General features: G+C 49.0%; 1 protein-coding gene across 29 annotated transcripts in view; it reads right to left on the bottom strand.

Annotated features, from left to right (window-relative positions):
- The window catches only part of PPP6R3 (protein phosphatase 6 regulatory subunit 3), a 141901-nt gene extending 124134 nt beyond the window's left edge, over positions 1 to 17767 (bottom strand). For 15 of the 29 annotated variants that reach the window (XM_082748789.1, XM_082748763.1, XM_082748787.1 and 12 more), the window contains exon 1: positions 17610 to 17739. The gene's annotated coding sequence lies outside the window, so the exon portion shown is untranslated. Of the gene's footprint in view, positions 1 to 17609 lie in introns of all 29 variants that reach the window. The other 14 variants (XM_082748759.1, XM_082748786.1, XM_082748788.1 and 11 more) reach the window with 5 other exon arrangements.
- Between the last annotated feature and the right edge of the window lie 3334 nt (positions 17768 to 21101).

Below are 21101 nucleotides of genomic sequence, written 5' to 3'. Positions count from 1 at the left end.
GCTGAACTGCACTCCCTCCCTTTCCTCTTGGCTCAAAATCTGTTTTGATCCACATCCCCTTTCCTGACTGTCTTTGGTCTTCTGTACTTGGCTACTCACATGTGAGGTCCACATAAACGTTTTCTAGCAATCAAATGATCACATTTTTAAAAGGTAACTATCTTTGAGCTCCTTCCTATTTCTGGATATAAAAATGAGCTAACTAATGTAAAGAAGTAGGAAATCTCTAAGAAATTCCTTACTGACACAGGACCACTCCACAACAACAGAGAAAAAAAAATTCATAGTTGCCAGTTCTTAACAAAATGCTCACCCTCTATCACTTGTAACTTCTCTCGTCCTTTGAGTACTGATTGACACTTATGCAAAACAGATCTGGTAGGTGATCTGGTAGGTACGTGGTTATTCAGAGGTAACAAGACACAAAGCATAATCCAAAATAACAGATAATGCCACCAACCTAAAAATAAAAGAGACGAAACATATCTGCTGGACTGACCAATGTAACAAGTGCTTTCCATACAGAACACCTCCCATTTCTGGGTAAGGAACAGCTGACAGCTAACTTCTAACTAATCACAATAGCAACAATTGGGGACAAAAACAGGAAATACTGTCAAAGTGCTAAGGGAAAATAATCATCAACCTAGAATTGGGTACTAGACAAAAAACTGTCTTTCAAGAATTACAATATAGAGGGGCGCCTGAGTGGCTTAGTCATTAAACATCTGCCTTCAGCTCAGGTCATGATCCCAGGGTCCTGGGATCAAACCCCACATGGGGTTCCCTGCTCAGCACAAAGCCTTTTGCTCCCTCTCCCACTCCCCCTGGTTGTATTCCCTCTCTCGCTGTCTCTGTCAAATAAATAAATTAAATTTTTAAAAAAGAGTAACAATAGATAGAAAATGTAATGTCCCAGGGGCGCCTGGGTGGCTCAGTGGTTTGGGCTGCTGCCTTTGGCTCGGGTCATGATCTCAGGGTCCTGGGATCGAGCCCCGCATCGGGCTCCCTGCTCCGCAGGAAGCCTGCTTCCCTCTCTCTCTCTCTCTGCCTGCCTCTCTGCCTACTTGTGATCTCCGTCTTTCAAATAAATAAATAAAATCTTTAAAAAAAAAAAAAAAAGAAAGAAAATGTAATGTCCCATCTGTAGAATTTTAATAGCAACAAAATGAAAACCAGGTAAAGGCAACATATAAATTGGGAAGGGGTGAAGATTAGAACTTTGGGAGGCTCTCATGAGGGTAAAGAGATTAACTATAGGCTGGAAGTTAAATATGAAATGTCTTAAGAGTACCAAGGAGAACAGCGTCTAATCTTTGTATTACTGGGTATGGGCACAAGGGGGGAACATGAGGGAAAGAAAAAAAACCCCACAACATGTAAGGCAAGAAAAGCAAACAACAAAAAGCTAAGTTAAAAAGCAGAAAATAAGATAGCAGAAATAAACCAAAGATTTTTTTTTTTTTTAAGATTTTATTTATTTGCCAGAGAGAGAAAGTACACACAACCAGGCAGAGAGGCAGGCAGAGGCAGGGAGAGAAGCAGGCTCCCTGCCGAGCAAGGAGCCCGATGCGGAATTCAATCCCAGGACCCCAGGATCATGACCTGAGCGAAAGGCAGTGGCTTAACCAACTGAGCCACCCAGGCGTCCCTAAACCAAAGATTTTCATCACAATTAACATAAATGGACTTACTCATCAGTTTAAAGTCAAACTGTAAGGAGGGCACATACTGGATGAGCAGTGGGTGTTATACACAACTAATGAATCGTTAAACTCTACATCAAAACTAATGATGTATTATATGCTGGCTAACTGAACATAATAAAATAAATAAATAAAAATTAAAAATAACGTCAAGAGCATCTGGGTGGCTCAGTTGGTTAAGCAACTGCCTTTGGCTTGGGTCATGATGCTAGAGTCCCAGAATCGAGTCCCACATCAGGCTCCCCGCTCAGTGGGAAGTCTGCTTCTCCCTCTGACCTTCTCCACTCTCATACTCTCTCTCACTCTTTCGAATAAAATCTTAAAAAAATAATAATAAAGTCAAATTATAAAAATGCAATCTAGGGGCAGTTGGTGGCTCAGTCAGGCATTCAACTCTTGATCTCAGCTCAGGCCTTGATCTTGGGATCGTGAATTCAAGCCCCAACCTTGACTCCACACTAGGCATGGAGCCTACCTTAAAAAAAAAAAAAAAAAGGAAAATTTAGGGGCACCTGAGTGGCACAGTGGGTTTACCCTCTGACTTTCACTCAGGCCATGATCTCAGGGTCCTGGGATAGAGCCCCACATTGGGCTCTCTGTTCAGCGGGGAGCCTGCTTCTTTCTCTCACTATCTGCCTCTCTGCCTGCTTGTGATCTCTCTCTGTGTGTCAAATAAATAAATAAATTTTTTTTTAAATCTTTTTTAAAAATTGCAATCTCACTAGTGCTGCTTTCAAAAGACACATGTACAACATTAAAGCCACAAAAAACTTGTTAGTGAAAGGGCAGAAAAATAGTATCAGGCAAACATTAACCAAAAGTCACTTGGTACAGCTTCACAAATATCTGACAAAATATACTTTAATGGAAAAGTATTCCCAGAGAGACAGAACTACTCTAAACTTACAGGCACAAAGCAAAACCTGAGAGCACCAGAGAGATGCGACAGGTTTCCCAACATGAGGTCAACAACAACCCCACGTAACGTTAACAGCAGACAAACTACTAAGGATACTAGTTTGAGTGTGAATTCAATTAATGCATTTCATCTAATACACATGGAAAAACCTCACCTTAAAACCAGAAGCACACTGGCTTTTTTAAGCACAGACACTCTGAATACGGATAAAAATTTGCCACAAAGCAGACATCATTAAAACGGCCTCAACAAAATTTTTTAAAAAATCAAAATCACACTGGACCACATTTTATTAACAAAATATATGTTAGCGATCAAATATTCTATTAGATTACAATAACCTTGATGATAAAATTAATCAAGGTAAATACATAAAAAGGAAAATCATAGACCAATCTTACCAATTAACACAGATCCGTAAATCCTAAGATATTAGCAAGTCAAAAACATTTAAAAAACATTTTTTTAATACAGTATTCTTTTAAAAATATGTCATGGGGCGCCTCGGTGGTTCAGTGGGTTAAAGCCTCTGCCTTTGGCTCGGGTCATGATCCCAGGGTCCTGGGATCAAGCCCCATATCGGGCTCTCTGCTCGGCAGAGATTCTGCTTCCTCCTCTCTCTCTGCCTGCCTCTCTGCCTACTTGTGGATCTCTGTCAAATAAATAAATAAAATATTTTAAAAATAATAATAAAAAAATAAAAATATATCATAATCAAGATGGATTTATCCCAGAAATGTAAGGTTAATGTATTACCTTAATTTCAAAACTACCTTAATTTTTTCACATCACCAGATTAACGTTGAAAAATCGTATTATCATTATCTCAGTAGATGCAAAAAAAAGCATTCAATTGAGTTTAATACCTACTTGTGATTTTTTTTTCTAAATCTCCATCAACTAATACTGAAGGAATCTTCCTCAACCTGTTAAAGGGGGAAAAAGTACCATACATTTAATGGTGAAAGATAAAAGCATTTCCTTTAAAACCAGGAATACAACAAGAAAGTCTGCCATTACCCGTTACAGTCTCCAATGCAATGGTTGTCCTGAAGCAGTGCAGTAAGACTAAAGTAGGATATAAAAAGTAAAAGTACTGGAAAGAAATGAACTGCCATTATTCAAAGATGAGGTGATTATCTATATAAAAACCTCAGGAGTCCGCAGGCAAATTATTAAGTTAGAGAAGTTCCCACAAAGAAGAGTTGCATACAGGGGCGCTCAGGCAGCTCAGTTAGTTAAGCATCTACCTTTGGCTCTGGTCATGATCCTGGGGTCCTGGGATCAAGACCCATATTGGACTCCCTGCTCACCAAGAAGCCTGCCTCTCCCTCTCCCTGTGCCCATACCCCCACTCATGTGTTCTCTCTCTCTCTGTCTCAATAAAGAAATAAGATCTTTTAAAAATTTTAATTAAAAAAAAAAAAAAAAAAGGAAGAGGTCCATATAAAGGTACCTGCACTGCCATTTAGCAGCCAATAGAAACCTAAAAAAAGGGACGCCTGGGTGGCTCAGTGGGTTAAGCCGCTGCCTTCAGCTCAGGTCATGATCTCGGGGTCCTGGGATCGAGTCCCGCATCGGGCTCTCTGCTCAGCAGGGAGCCTGCTTCCCTCTCTCTCTCTCTGCCTGCCTCTCCATTTACTTGTGATTTCTCTCTGTCAAATAAATAAATAAAATCTTTAAAAAAAAAAAAAAAAAAAAGAAACCTAAAAAAAAAAAAAAAATCATTACCAACAGCACCCAAAACTATTAAGTACCCAAACCCAAAGAATAAATCTAACAAAAGACGTGTAAGACTTGTAAAAAGAAAAACCATCAAACGCCTGGGTGGCTCAGTTGGTTAAGCAGCCGCCTTAGGCTCAGGTCATGATCCCAGCATCCTGGGATGGAGTCCCACATCGGGCTCCTTGCTCGGCAGGGAGCCTGCTTCTCCCTCTGACTCTGCCTGCCACTCTGTCTGCCTGTGCTTGCTCTCCCTCTCTCACTCTCTCTGTCAAATAAATAAATAAAATCTTAAAAATAAATAAATAAATAAATAAATAAATGGCAACTTCCTATAAACCAAGAGTCGCTTTCCTCTTCTACCTGGCCAGTTTGGCCAGATGATCAGGTCAGGGGACACGAAGACACACTTATGCCCTTTTATTCCATGCTTTCAATAAACACTTTTTAAGAAGTCCCATAAACGCAGTAAAAATAGACAAGTCATGTATCAGGAAAAGTATTTTTTGCACAAATAATTAATAAAAGATTACTAATCAGAATATACAAGAATTCCTACAAGGATACCTGGCTGGCTCAGTGCATGAAACATGCGACTCTTGATTTCAAGGTCATGAGTTCAACCCCCAAATTGGGCATAAAGTTTAAAGAAAAAAAAAATTGGGAAAATAACTCCGAATTCCTACAAATAAGAAAAACCAAACAACTCCATGGGGGCAGGAGAGGAGGTGCTACAAGGCAGCATTTCAGAGAAGCTGAAATCTAAGTAGCCAGAAAGATGCTTAACTTCATTAGTAGAGAAAAGAACTTTATAACTATGCAAAAATAAATAAATTAATAAAAATGGGCAAAGAATTTGAACAGGCTTTCTCTAAAGACATACAAACAGCCAATGAGCACATGAAAAGATGTCCAACAGCACTAGCCATTAAGAAAATGCAAAGAAAGCCACAATGAGACACCACACTTCACACCCACTAGATGGCAATTAATTTTTTCAAATAATAAATAATAAATGTTGCTAAGGCCATGGAGAAACTGGAACCCTGATACAGTGCTGATAAGAATGTGATATGGTGCAGACACTTTGGAAACCAGTTTGATAATTCCTCAAAATATTAAACATGGAGCTACCACAATACCCAACAATTCCACTCCTGAGCATACACCAAGAAAAATAAAAACGTATGTCCACCCAAGACTTGTATACAAATGCTCATAGCAGTATTACTCATAAAAGTCAAAAGTAGAAGCAATTCACATGTCCATCACCTGACAAAGCAGGAACATGTGGCATGTCCGTTCAACGGAACGTTCGTCATTCAACAATAAGACGCCATGAGGTACGATCCCGACACCTGCTACAACGTGGAGCAGCGCTGAAAGCCTGATGCTAAGTGAAAGAAGCCAGACATGTGTATGATTCGGTCATACGAAATGGGCAAATCGACAGAAGCAGACAGTCTGTAAGGGGCTGCCTAAAGGTTAGGCAGAAATGGGGAATGACTGCTAAAGGGGACAAGGTTTCTTCCGCGGTGATGAAAATGTTAGAAAATTAGACTGTGGTGTTCATTACACAGTTCTGTGAATATACTAAAGCCCATTAAATGCTACACTTTATTTTTTGTGGGGTTTTTTTGTTAAGATTTTTTATTTATTTGAGAGAGAGAGAGCAAGCGTGGAGGGGCAGAGGGAGACAGAGAAAGAATCTGAAGCAGACTTCACACTGAGCGAGGAGGAGGATGCAGGGTCCAATCCCATGGCCGTGAGATCATGACCCAAGCCAAAACCAAGAGTCAGATGTTTAACCAACTGAGCCACCAGGGCAGCCCTAAACTCTTTATTATTTAAAAAATAACAATAATAAATAAAGTATATTTATATATGTTTTTAAAAATATGATTATATATATAAAATAAAATATAAAATATGAAAAAATTAAAAACTATTGGCAAATTGGCAAATACAAAAAAAAAAAAATCTAACAACATCATTATTGGCAAGGATGTGGAACAACAGTGCTGGCAGGAAGGTAAGCAGGTACAACCAGCCTAGAATACAATTTGCATCGTTTACAAAAGTTGAAAATGTACTGGTCGCACTACCCTGCAATTCTCTCCAAGGTCTATACCTCGGAGAAGTGTTTCTGCCTTTGCTTTTGTTGTTGTTGCTTGAAATACTTTACTTATTTGACTGGCAAAGACCAGAAGTAAGCAAAGCAGAGAGGCTGGAACCCAGGACCCTGAGATCATGACCTGAGCCAAAGGCAGAGGTTTAACTCACTGAGCCACCCAGGCGCCCCGTCTGCATCTGCTCAGAGCAGCACTGTTTCCTCACTGGACAAGCGTATCCCCCAATGACTGAACAAGATCGAGGAAGACCCAGGCAGTCTGAAACAGACCTGGCGGGGCAGAGGAGCAAGCACAGTTCCGCCATCTACAAGCCGTCACTTCCCTCCCTCCCCAGCGGCAATTCCATGCCCCCTCCCCATTACAATCACTCCCGACTTTGCCTGGCTTTGCCCCTTGGGCGGCAGGAAAACCACAAGCCCAACACCGCGGTGCCTGCTCCGCTCCCGGTAAAACGAAGGCGAGCGCCGTTAGTTTCACTCCGAACTCGGGAGCGCTCCCACAGGTCAGCCTCTCCGTGGGGCCGACCCATTCAGGGCTACTTTCCCCCAGACTTCCGGGCCTGCCCTCTCCTCTTCACTCCCGACTCCCGGCGACTGCTGAGAACGTCTCCCTGTTTCCCCCGGGGAAAAAGAGTTGAGAGGACACGGCGCACACGTACTCGCGCTGCTCCAGCGGCCCGACCCCTCTCCCGCCTCTCAGAGCCCACCAGCCGTCCCCTGCGGCCTCCCCAAACCCCTCCGATGAGTGTCCGCCTCTCGCCTCGCTGGGTGGCTCACTCTGGAAAGAACCATCTCCCAGCACAGTTGCCAAAACGCTGTGATTTCCCGCACCTCCCCGCACAGGCGGGCGACAGAACTTCACCTGCCACCTCTTCTCGCGTCCTCCATGAACCTCCCTCCCAGGCTTGCCCTGCGGGGCGGCCGGCGGGAAGGGCTCTGGTCAAGGCTGCCAGCAGCTTCTCCGCTGCCAAAGCCGCCGGGGGAGCGCTGGCCCTCTTTTTACTTGAACTGTCGGCAGTGGCAGCCGCGGGCCCAGGTCCTCCCTCCCTCCTCCGTGACACTCTCCTTGGCTTCACACACGTGAGCCCGGTCGTCCTCCACCTCAGAGGAGGCCCTTCCCAGTAGCCCCTGCTCAGTCCTCACTCCTCAGTGCCCCCATCCCACCTCCGGGCGCTCTGAAGCCACTCTTCTGGCTTCAGCCCAGACCTCTCCCCTCAACTCCAGACCCCTCATCCTGCAAGTGTCTCGACTGGTCTCCAAAAGCTCCACGAACTTCACATGTCCAAGCTTGACCCAACTCGGGACGTGACGTCCATGACCCGCCCCCCCCCCTGCAGTCACCCCTCTCTTCACAGTTAACGACTCCCAATGCGAGCGAAGCCCCCAGTACCACCCTCCACTCTGCTCCCACGCCCACATTCGATCTGTCCCCAGGCCCTGTCCGCTCCACCTTCGAGATGCATCCAGAACCCAACCACGGCTCAGGGCCACCCGGTGCCCCCTCAGCCTGAGCCGCCCGCCATCGCTGCTCGCTGGCTCGGGGGCAGCACAGGGACAGCTACCCTGACAGCTTCAGGGGGTCCTTCTGAAAACGCAAGTCAGGTCTCATGTCACACTTCTGATCAACAGTGACTTCCCATCTCACACGGAGAGGACGAGAACATCCTAACACTGGCCTGTGTGACTGGCCCCCCAGGACCACCGCTCCCCGCCGCCCCCCCACCCTGCACATGACCTCCTGCCACTCTCCCTCGGGCTCTCCCCCTCCAGCCAGCGGCCCCTCCAGGTCCCTTCAACACGGCGGGCACAGTCCCTGGCATCTCCCGCAGGGCTGGGCCAGCCCGGCTCCTCCCACACTTCCCACCCCACCCCCACCCGCAGCCACAGGCTCCCTCCTCCTCCTCCTTCTGTTCAAAGGCCCCTTCTCGGGAGGCCCACCCTGACCACCTTCCCTCCACACAGCCTCCGTCCGCCCACGTCCCCGCTACACTCTTCTCCCCGCTCGTCACCCACGCTGTCCCACGCTGTGACGGCTTCACCTTGCACCGACCTGTTAGCGGCCTTCCCCCACCGCAATGTCAGCTCCAGGAGGGCAGATACTTGTGTGCTTTGCTCCTGCTGACATACCCAGCACCAATAAGTATCTTAGTGCCTAAGACCTACTAAAGACCCAAACATTTGAATAAAGAATTTCAAAAACAATGTGAGGGAGGGGGGGAAGTCATGGAGTAAAATGATTCTACCTGCAGAGTTTAAAGACTTGCAGGGAATTAAGTTACATCATAAAAGGACACAATCACATATGGCAAAACCAGAAAGCAAGAAAACAGGTGCAGGGCAGTGCTTGCCTTCAGGAGATGGAGGCGGAAGAAGAGGCGGTCAGGGCAAGACCTGCAGCCAGAGGCAGGGGCAGCATTCGCGTGCTAGTTCTCAGGCTGGTTTGGGGCGCACAGCTGCTGGTTTTAACATTACTACTTCCGCATGCAGCTATACACTCTCTGAATACAGGATCTCATTAAAAATTAAAATAGAAAACTAGATTAGAAAAAAACGGACCAAATCCAGCGCACTACCTGCGTGTGTGGGGGGTCTTGTTTTTCAGAAGTTTTAGTATTTTTCCAATGACTTAGAATTGACAATTTTATATTCATTTGAAATGTACAATTTGGTTATTTGATATTTGTATGCTCCGCCCTGTTTTTGTAAATAAAATTTTACTAGAAGGCAACCACCTTCTTCTTCTTCTTTTTTTTTTTTTTAATTTCTGTATTGTGGGTTGCTTATTTCTTCTGGAAGGGGGAGAGAGAAAGGTGTGGTGTGGGGGGGAGAGAGGGAGAGAGGGAGAGAATCTTAAGTAGACTCCAGGCAGTGCGGAGCCTGAGGCGGAGCTTGATCTCACAACCCTGAGATCATGACCTGAATCGAAGGCAAGAGTCAGTCGCTTAACCCACTGAGATACCCAGAGCCCCAACAGCCACCTTCATCTGTTCATATGTCGTCTATGACTGCTTTCATATCCAGATTACAGGGATGAGTAGTTATAGAGATCACACAGCCTGCAAAGCCTAACGTATTTACTAACTGGCCCTCTACAGAAAAGTGTGGTCCAGGGGCACACCTGGGTGGCTCAGTCGGTTGAGCGTCTGTCTTTGGCTCAGATCATAATTTCGGGAACCTGGGATCAAGCCCCGTGTCAGGCTCCCTGCTTCTCCCTCTCCCACCTGCCAGCTCATACTTCCTCTCTCTTAAATAAATAAATAAATATCTTTTAAAGAAAAAAGTGCTGTCTGGGTATATGTGGAATCTATAAAGAAATTAAATGCAAAATAAAAAAAGACCCAATCATTTGTTAAAATGCTTTGATTCCTTCAAGGCATACGTAATTTTCTTCAAGAACACAGCACACTGAAAACTATGGTTCTATGTAACATAGGATACTCTAGAGCAAATGGAGTTACTTTTAAAACATCATAAGTGCCAGAGAGAGAGATTTTAAAGCCTGTTTTAGAAAGCAAAATGCAAAATCTCCAATTTATTATCTCTACTCTCATCAAAGTAAGAAACTATAATCACATTTCCCTCAGTAAAGCAAGTATAATATGATCCACATAGGGAACGAAACCGCCTGCATACAAACACTAATTCCATAACCTCTCTTAACCTGCATCACCATCACCCAGGACCCCTCAGAGCAACTAGTCAGACCTCAACGTTCTCCAGGTGCCCTCAACGTGCCACTTCACTTCTTTAGGACGGTCACTGTGTCTTACATTGGAGTCATTTCTGAACCTACTTCTATCGTTATTAGGAAGAAGACTGGTAACAGCAATAATAGTAATAAAAACACCGCCCTATGCTAGGCACTGTGCTCATCAGGTTACATTTAATACTGATGTCATAGATAATGAAACTAAGGAACAAAGATGTCATCCAGTATTAGGATTACACAGCTGGAAGAGTGTGAGAACCAGAACTCAAGGCCAGTTATTTTAGATCCTTATGTACTCTTGACCTCTACAATATACTCTGAACTGGGGAAAGAAAACAGTATTAATCTGTGAAAACTCCCTTAGTTTAAAATACTATGTCTTGGGGCTCCTGGGGGGCTCAGTGGGTTAGGCCTCTGCCTTTGACTCAGGTCATGATCTCAGGGTCCTGGGATCAAGCCCCCCAACGGGCTCTATGCTCAGCGGGGAGCCTGCTTCTCTCTCTCTCTCTCTCTCTCTGCCTCTCTGCCTACTTGTGATCTCTGTCAAATAAATAAATAATTTTTTTAAAAAAATAATAAAATACAATACTGTGTCTACGATAGGTGCCAAATGCACAGTTGTTGAACCCACGTAAGGGTGTAATAAATTGAGGTTGAGAGGTCCACAGCAGAAAGAGCACTCTGTGATCAGAAGGGGCAGGGTCTTGCTTGCAGGCAACAAAGGCGGATGTGTCGAGCCCACCGTCCAGAGGCAACAGAAACCTTGTGTATCTTCAGGTCAACAAAAGAAAACTGGAGACCCTATCCCCTTGTCTACTACAATGACAGAAAACTCAGAAATACTACCACCAAAAAGAAACAATTCAGAAGTTAAGCATTTAATCTCAACTCTCGTGAGATCCAGGTGTGATGTCACTCTTGAAATAAATGGTATTAGAAATTGAGGTCTAGTAGGGCCACCACTAAGACCCTACGGAATCAGCCAGGAAACCGAGATTGTTAGCTTCTCCAGCATGGCCTATATTTTTCTCTAAGAATCAATGACCTCTCAGGTCCATTCCAGCCCCAAAACCATGACTCTCAAAAAGGAAGCCCCGAGGGGCACCTGGGTGGCTCAGTGGGTTAAGCCTCTGCCTTCGGCTCAGGTCATGATCTCAGGGTCCTGGGATGGAGGCCCGCATCGGGCTCTATGCTCCGCGGGGAGCCTGCTTCCCCCTCTCTGCCTGCCTCTCTACCTACTTGTGATCTCTGTCAATTAAATAAATAAAACCTTTAAAAAAAAAAAAAAAAAAAAAAGGAAGCCCCGAACAGCCAAACAACTCAGTACTTTTCAGTGTTCTTCCTGCCACTGCCCCCACGTATGGACCACGAGCCCAGACCTCACCAAGGCCCAGCCAACCTCTATGAACCATACCTGGCCACCACGGAGCATGGCTTAGTGGACAGGTCACATACCTGCTTTCCTTGCCCTGATTAGGGTTTCAGGGAGCCTCGCCTTCTCACATAATCTTTCCCTTCTCTTCTTGCCAAAGTGGGTCTCTGACACCAGTACTGCTGTTCAGATTTATATTCCAGTATAGGAACTCAAGACTCCAACCAGCAATCCAAACAGCCTTCTCCAAATCTAACAATCAGTCAGACTCCTATTTCTGCAGCCTTTTTGTTCTTCTCTTTAATGTCCCAAAATAACAATCTTTAATCCATCCTTCCTTTAGGTCATCAGATTTCATGGCAATCAACCTCTGGGGCACACAACCCATTCCAAGTCAATATACAGTCAAACTGTAAGAAATTTTGGAAGAAGTACAACCCTAGTTTTCTCCAGAGTCACCAAGAAGTACAAAATCAGAGCTTCTTCCCATCAGTAAAAAGATGTTCAGAACGTATCAAACTTTGTTTGCATAAATTCACAGTCGACTATGTAGTCTTCACTAATACTTACAAAACAGGTCAACACTAGCCAGCTGTTAAGTGACAAGTAGTAAAACACCTCTGCTAAGAGTAAACTCAGATCTCTGCCAAGTCCATGAAATGAAAATGTCCCTGTTAAGGTGAGAAGCCTTTGAACTACTGCCAAGGTTCCCTTTCCTTATACTTGCTTCTTCACTACCTGGTATCCCGAAGTCAGTGCACCATCATTCAAACTCTGAAACAAACTGGGTATTGATCCAACTAGTAACTATCTCCCTTCTCCAAGTAAAAAAATAAATACAGAGGGAGAGAGGAAGAAAAGGGGCTTCTGTGGCAACTAAATCTAAGCCAAAGTCATGGCCAACAAAACCCAAATCTCCAGTCCATCCCCACCAGTGGCACAATCAATTTCAAGGATGTCAAGACATCTGACACAAACTTCTATCGAGCCTCTGATAGTATAGAACCCGTCAGTGTTCCCAGTCTGACTGACTGACAACCAAAATCTACGGAGCAAGGAACACTACAGGCCCATCCCATTTGTCATTGACAACACAGCTTCACCAGCACAGGAGCAATGACACTGCTTTCTAAAACACACCAAACCAAGGGGGCAAGTCAAAGCAACCGCTTAATACACACAAGAAACAAACTCGTGTGTATTAAGTAACTACTTAATTAAGTAACTACTATATTGTTTGGCAAGAGACTTCTGGCAAATTCAACCAGCAAAGGAGCAAACCTAAACTCTTTCCTCCCAGGCCTGGAGAGCCTCCCTAAGGAGCCTACTTACACCATATACAATTCTAACAAGCTTTGGTACCTGGCCTCCCAGCCAAAACTGCACCCCTTTTATAACTACTACCTCTCCCTCTAGACTGCAAGTCCTTAAGTGCCTGTTCATGGGTGAGTCCCTAATACAGCTCCTGGCAGAGTAAGGACTCAATTACTATATTTGAGGATCAAATAAATGAAGATTAGAAGAAGCTGGGGCGGGGGGGGGGGGGTCACTTGTCATTCTCAACAACAGCCATAAGCTGATTTTCAGGATGAAAGATTAGAAAGTGCCTCCACAATCTTCTCCTTTTATATATCCAGATCCTAACATTCAGTTGCTGGAAATGTGTATCATTTTTAAACTAATATTCCTTCATTCAGTAAACTAGATGATCTAAATTGTAGGTATGTGTGAGAAAAGGACCTCTGCCCTTCTATTACTGGACCTCATCCTCCCTCCCCCAGGGAAGAAAAAACACTCACCCATTTGGGCCAGAGTCCAGGGCCCAGAGGAACCCCCTTTTACTAGCAGGCAAGGGTCACTGTGTGACATGTGAAGCATGGAGTACGCCTGTCTCGCCTTCAAAAGGCAGAACTTGCAAACGGATCCAAGGCTAACTCTCTGGAAATAGGTCTTCATTGCAAAGGGAAAAAAAGATGATGACGCTGGCATTGAAAACGATAACTGACCGCTGACTCACTCACGGGATGACAGCAAAGGATATAAAACTCAAAAATAACAGTATAAAGTTATTAAACGTAGGAGCTACCAACCCTAAACACTCAAGAGTGCGAAGTTTCAGCACACTATAATAATGTGTTTTACGGGGTGCCTGGGTGGCTCAGTGGGTTGGGCCGCTGCCTTCGGCTCAGGTCATGATCTCGGGGTCCTGGGATCGAGTCCCGCATCGGGCTCTCTGCTCAGCAGGGAGCCTGCTTCCCTCTCTCTCTCTGCCTGCCTCTCTGACTGCTGTGGTCTCTCTGTCAAATAAATAAATAAAATCTTAAAAAAAAAAAAAAAAAAAAATAATGTGTTTTACGAGGTAAAGGTAAAAAAAGTTTCTAAATTATATTATAAAATCAATTCATTTAAAACTTCTTTTAAAGTTCAGTCTTCAGGAACCTTAGAATAATGTATGTACAAGTCTCTCCCCACTACACAGAGACAGAGCTCACAACACCTAAAGGATTCCTCGACCCACAGGAAGTCACTAATAACCATGGTCTTGAACAGGGGTTCCAAAACCTGGTTGCACTTCAGTATCACCTGGGTAGCTTTCTAAAAATATATTCTCAATACTACCACAGATTTCCAGAGGTGAGGGTCTATCATCCATGGTCTTAAAAGATGTCCTGAACGATTCTAATGCATGCCAGCGGAGCATCCATCTAGAACGGGGTTTCTCAATTTCTGCCCTATTAGTATTTGGGACTGGATAATTTTAGGACGCTGTCCTGTGCATTCCAGGATGCTCAGCAGCATCCCTGGTCTCCACCCTCTCTAGAAGCCAGGGTACGCATTCCCACCCTTACACAGCTATGACAAGCAAAAATGTCTCCACACATTGCCAAATGTTTCTTCGAAGGCAAATCACCCCCCAACTGAGAAACATTTACCTAGAGTAAATTAAAAAAAATTTTTTTTTAATTACTTGAGGTTCTCTTGAGGGAAAAAAAAAAGTAAGAAAGCTGCTTAAAGCCAAGAGCCCAGGGACTCCTGGGTGGCTCAGTAGATTAATCAGCTGCCTTGGGCTCTGGTCATGATCCCAGCGACCTGGAATCGAGCCCCATGTCAGGCTCCCTGCTCAGCAGAGAGCCTGCTTCTCCCTCTCCCTCTGCTGCTCCCCCTGCTTTTGTGCTCTTTCTCTCCCTCTGTCAAATAAATAAATAAAATCTTAAAAAAAAAAAAAAAAAAGAGGGCACCTGGGTGGCTCAGTGGGTTAAAGCCTCTGCCTTCAGCTCAGGTCATGATCCCAGGGTCCTGGGATCGAGCCCCGCATCGGGCTCTCTGCCCCCCCGCCCCCGCTGCCTGCCTCTCTGCCTACTTGTGATTTCTGTCTGTCAAATAAATGAACAAAATCTTTAAAAAGAAGAAGAAAAAGAAAAAGAAAAGAAAAAAAAGCCAAGAGCCCAGGTCTATTTTTTTTTTTCAGTCCAACTCACCTAAGAAAAATAGCTAATAAGCTACTCAGCCCACACAGGGGCTCAGATCTTGACTTATGAGGACCAAACCATACCTTCTTGTGCTTTTTATGAAACAGACTCAATGCTGAGTTTCAGGTGAGCAGATGATTAGAAGAACTTCACTATCATGTACTCACAGGGGTATTAAAACACTGTAGAACTTTAGACCAATATACACTCATGCTGCCTCTCAAATACACAAAATATAAAACTGCAAGACACAAGTTCATGATAGAAATAAACTAATCACCAATCCTGACAAATGCTGTTGTAAGGAAGAGATTCTTACATGGTAACTAACTGGAATTTAAATGCAAACTGGGGGGCGGGGTGGTTTTTGCCTGTGATAAGCACATTACCTTTGTACCAAATCCATACTAAAATTATCCTGAAGTGCACTGCACCCTGTCAAATCTTAATTTTACTACCATTCATTTTCCATCCAGCTATGGTCTGATTCTCAAGCAGTTAATTCAAACTAGCAAGTTTTCGTTTTGTCCTGCTATAGACAAAAGCTCAAGTTTTCTTATCCCATTCTTCTTCCTCTCCTTAAGTTACACCGCAAGACGCTCCCCTCTACTTAAAACTGTGTAAAAACATTTCCCCAGTGCAATTAAAGCCAGGCAGGTCCCAAGCAGTAATACCAAGGGACAGGCAAGCACGGTTTCAAGTACCAGGGAAAAGAGCACAGGGCAGGAATTAAAAGACTGTGACTCTGTGTGACTGAGTGGACGGCATTTTGTTAGACACTCTAGGCTCCCCAGTCAGACACACGGAAAGGCAACAGCTTCCGAAGCGTCCCAGCAGGACAACAGCTATCTCCCAAGCTGCGTTCACTGAAGTGCGTCTCAATACACACCAACCTTTCAAACCTCAAGACCCCTAACCCAGGAGTACAGGGAGAAACCTCAGAGCTGGTACCAGCACCAATCATCCTAGCAGCCCAAGGAAGTAGGGACAGAATCCGACCCCAGCTCTTCAGGAGCTTTTCATTATTCAACCGCCTCTTAGAGGAACATTCAGAGGTACCACCACTAACGCACTGCTCCCCGAAATGTGTGAAATGTAACGAATCTTCAACCACCCCTCTCCTGAAAAACTTAAAATAACTTTCAGTGCATTTTCTCAGCAGAACTGTTAAACACACAGAGCCTTCTAAAGACAGCCACCAAGTCACCTCAACGCTCATTTGACTTCCAAACAGTAATCTCAACGTTCAGAAATCAATTTTTTAAATTAGTAATAACAGCCGCCAATTGCACTGAGCTGATCCTACGTGCCAGACACGGCTTCCAGCCCGTTCACTCCCGACACACTTACGAGGCAGTCACTGTTATCACTGTCCCATTACAGGGAAGGCAGGGAAGTGTAGTAACTTGCCCAAGGTCACGGAGCTGGAGAGTGCTGAAGCCAAGACCCGAATCCAGGCAGTCTGACTTCGCAGAGAGAAAGCGGAAACAGCACCACCGCTTAGGAGCCGTTCACGCCGGTGGCTGGACGTCCGGAGTCCCTTCCCCACTCGCTGCCCCCCTGCCCCATGACCTTGAGGGCACAATCAAAGTAAACTTCACGTCGCTACACGGTGGGACCGTACCCACGGTAACAAGTGCGGCGGCACGGAAGGGGAACGGTCGCCAAGCGCCCCTCCCACAAAGGCAGAACATAAACAAAGCTCCGGCCGACCCGCGGAGAAAGCGTGAAGCACCGGGCACACCGCACGGAGCCCGAGGCGGAAACGTCAGGACACACGGACACGGCCGGGGACTCGGTCCGCGCGTCCCCAACCGCAAGCCCCGGCTGCGACGAGGGCGCGCAGGACCGAGCAGGAAACCCCTCCAGCTTGGCCGCCAACGGGCTTCGTTAAGGGGGAGGCCCTCCCCGCCGCGGCAGGGACCACCCCCCTGCTTAGGGTCGCCGGGGCGGCGTTCGTGTCCCAGCCCCGGAGTTCAGGCGCCGCTCGCGCGGCCATTTAAACCCTCCGAGCCGGGCTCCGCGCTCGCCGACGACTCCGCGGCCGCGAGCACAAACCCACAGAACTTGTTTCCGCAGACGGGGTCCCAACAATGGCCTTCGCCAGTCCACGGCGAGCTGCCGCCCCAACTTGACACGCTCCCCGGCCCGCGCCCAGGGGAAGTTCTCCCCGGCGGGCGGCCGGGCGGCGCGGCCGCGGCGGAGCGGGGCCGGTCCGGGATCGGGGCGCGCCCCGCCCGCCGCCGCCGCCGCCGCGCAAGGCCGCGGACGTCCACCCGGGCGCAAAGTTCGCCGCCGGCCCGCGGCCCGCTCCGGCGCCCGGCCCGGCGAAGCCCCCCGCGACCCGCGGCGCGCGGGCAGGCGGCTGACAGGCGCGGCCGGGGACGGCCCGGGGAGCCCCGGCGCCGCGCCTCCCCGGCCGCCGAGCGGCGAATTCCGGGGGGGAGGGGAGGGGGCCGGGACGCTCCCTCCCCGCGCCGCCGAGGCCGGGCGGAGGGGCCTGGCCGCCGCCGCCCGCGCGCCGCGCGCCCCGCGCGCCCTGCGCCGCGGCCCGCTCCGCCGCCCCCCCACCCCCATTACCTGGAGGCGCCCGCGACCCGCCGCTAGTTGCGCTCAGGCGGGAAACGCGCTCACCGACACCATCAGCGAAGCGCCCAAAATGGCGGACGTATCAAGCAGGCCTTGAGTTCCCCCCGCCCTCCCTCCGGCCGCCTCGCAGCCAATCGCGGCTCTATCTCCGCCCCCAGGCCCGTGCTCATTGGCCTTCCTCTCCCGCCCCCTTCAACCTATTGGATCGCCCAGCGGTCAGATTGCGCCCACTCCGATTGGCTCACAGGCCCCGTCAGTCAAGCGCGAAGAGAGCGTTCTTTTCCCATGGACTAGACGGATCCGGAACCTCTAGGACCCCGGAGTCTGGAGAAACAAATCAGAAACCCGGAGAAACCTGGCTGGTTCCCCCTACGCCGTAGCAACAGCAGGGCCTCCGTTTGACGGACGCTTGGGACCACCAATCCGAAAGCCAATGCTTTTAAAACCAAAGGGAGCCAAGCCAATCCTGGCGGTGCAGCGGAGGAGACCCGCGATGACGTGAGCCACAGTACATTCCGGCTGCCGAGGGCGGCCGGAGCTGGGGAATTAGCTCAAGTGGTAGAGCGCTCGCTTAGCATGTGAGAGGTAGCGGGATCGATGCCCGCATTCTCCACAGCCGCATTTTATGGGGGGGGCCGGGGTCGCCTGAGCCGGTTCCTTCACCCGCAGGTGGTAGTTGTGCCAGAAGTTGGGGGTCGAGGTGGGGACCAGTGTGTGTGCGGAGTGGGGGCCGGGGCCGGGGGCGGCGCCGCGGGCTGCGCGTCCGTCCCCGCGGGGGCGGGGTGGGGGGCAGAGTGCGCGGCCCTCGGCGTCCCTTTTGTGTTCCAGAAGCTTTTACGCCGGAGCCTCTTCCGGAATGCTCGCCCAGGGCCCCCCAAGCCCTGCCGGCCTCCCCGGGAGGGCCGGGCCGGGACCCGGAGGAGTAGCCCCCCGTGGCCCATCCCGGGCACTTACTCTCCGGAAACCCGTCTGGCCTCTGAGTTGAAGCGAAGCGCCGTCGCGAGTCCCGAGGGCGGAAGTTGGCCGCGAGGCCGAGACGCGGGCGGGTGCGGGTCGCGTGGCACCAGCCCGAGTTCGGCGGGACGCGGCCGGCGAGTGCGCGTGCGCTCGGGGAGGCTGGGCGCTGCGGGTGCCCCGGGGTGCCGGCCGCTCGTGGGCCGCGCTGCGCTCAGCGCTTGGTCTGGGCGCGCCCGCGCGGGTGCGTGGGGAGCAGAGTCCGGGCTCGCACGGTCTGCGGGGGGCCTGCGGGGGGCGGTCAGACACCCCTGGAAGTAACGCAGGCCGCAGAGTTGGGGGGGGGCCCTCCTGGGCAGGCGGCATTTCGACCACGAACAGGGAGGACAGAGCCGTGGCTGCTGGGTCCGGGTGGCAGGGAGAGAGACCAGAGACGCCAAGACCGAGCTTTGGAGCACTGGGGGTTGTGGCGAGAGACGGACAGGTCAGGGAGTGGCGATGGCTGCATGGTGCGGGGCTTTGGGGACTGTGCCGCCATGCCCAGGAGAAACCAACACCCTCAAGGCCCAGAGGATTGCCCTTGGCCTCCAGGCCTGGAGTCATCGTGGGGGCTCCGTGCAGGGAGGTTGGTGGTGTCTTGACCTCTTTAGGGCAGCTCCCTCCAGGGGGCTGGCTTGGTCAGAGATGGCCACTCCAGCTCCAGGAAGGCAGGGCATGGTTGCCTTGCAGCTTCTCCAAGCTGCTTCCTGAGAAAAGTGACAGAGCTTGGGTCCTGGGGGTAGGCAGAGCAGGACCCGTGGAGCTGGCCACCTGCTTGCCTCCCCGGTGCTCAGCATCTTTCTGTACCCGCACCTCCGTTCTCTGTACGAGCCCCAGCGGGTCTGAGCTCCCTCCATCTCACCGGCTCAGCCTCTCTGAGTCCCCAGGCCAAACAGCAGGGAGACTGAGACCTCATGGAGCTAGGTCTACCCCAGTGCGTTGGAAGCTGGGCCTCTGGAGCGGACGTGCCCCTCCCCCAGCTCACCGCTGCAGCAAAGCCTGAGGCATTCTCTAGAAAGACTGTGGCTGGTATTCCAGACAGTAAAGTATTATCCCCATTTCACAGATTAGTTCACACAGACCCAGGCACCGTTCAGACACCAGGTGTGGCCCATATTCGCTGAGTAAGCTTGGCTGGGTGATCTAACCAGCCAGACTCACCAGGTCTTATCTGCAAAGTGCTGATAATACCTCCTGACCTGTGTCTGAGCCCCGAAGGGTGCTGGACCTCTCAGGAGGTAGCACCCAAGAACAGATGCTATTTGCATCCATCCTGCGGCTCAGAGCAGCTAGGGGCCTTGCCCAAGGCCGCCCAGCAAGTGAGGGACACAGTCAAGACTGAAACCAGGTCCGGAAGTGTGCTGATGCGGAGGGTTAAGGGAAAGACAAATACACAGACGTCCCCGGGTAGGGAGAAAGTGGGCCTGGCAGAAAGAAATGAGGGAGGCTGGTGCAGAATGCACATTTGTCAGAGGATCGGGTCAGGGTGATCAGCATATAGGGGAGGAGAATGGGAGGGGCCATGGAGGCACTGGAGCAGGAGGGCCAGGAAGAACCTCTGAGTAAGACAGGGGCGTGTTCAGGGCTGGCCAGGGTTTGGAAAAGAGAGATTAGAGCAAGGGCCACGAGGCACAGGGCAGAGGGGCAGGACCCAAGAGCTAGACCAAGGAGCAGAGGAGAGGCTGCAGAAAACCCTTGGGGTGGGGGCGTGCCTGACAGGGAGGCTGGGGGAGGCCTGGGAGCTGCCCTCCTGGGAGCTTGGGGAGAGCCCAGCCACACACAGTGATCCCTTTACTCCTTCATCATCAGAGAACTTGCCAGTACACGCTTCAGGCTCTTCCATCCCAGACTCTGAGGACGGTCACAGGGACGTGTGCACTATAATTACATGAAATAATGCAGTACCTCGCCCAATATAAGTGGGCCCCCAAAGTCTCCAATTATGATGAACTAACCTAACTGGAAGGGTTGAAGTCAGGGAGGACTTCCTGGGGGAAGAGGAGGTATCGGAGCTCAGCCTATCTCCCCGGGAGCTGTAGAGAATCATTGACAGGCTTTAAGCAGGAGAGTGCCTTTGGACCTTGGCATTGGCCTCAGTCAGCATCCTGAAACTTCCAGAGTTCATGCAACTCTGCCTTCCCCTTTTCCCCCTGATCCTTTTATGGGTTAATTTTTTGTTTTAATTAAAGACTTATTTATTTTTTGACAGAGAGAGAGAGAGATCACAAGTAGGCAGAGAGGCAGGCGGAGAGGGAAGGAGAAGCAGGCTCCCCACCGAGCAGAAAGCCTGATATGGGGCTCGATCCCAGGACTCTGGGATCATGACCGGAGCCGAATGCAGAGGCTTAAGCCACTGAGCCACCCAGGCGCCCCTATGGGTTAATTTTTAATGTTTAATATTTCAGGGGCGCCTGGGTGGTTCAGTTAAATGTCTGCCTTTGGCTTAGCTCATGATCCCAGAGTCCTGGGATCGAGCCCCGCATCGGGCTC

This window comes from Mustela nivalis, assembly GCF_964662115.1.
Source record: "Mustela nivalis genome assembly, chromosome: 9".
NCBI classification, from domain to species: domain Eukaryota; kingdom Metazoa; phylum Chordata; class Mammalia; order Carnivora; family Mustelidae; genus Mustela; species Mustela nivalis.
The sequence above is the reverse complement of the archived record's forward strand: the minus strand, read 5'-3'. Positions and strand labels throughout refer to the sequence as shown.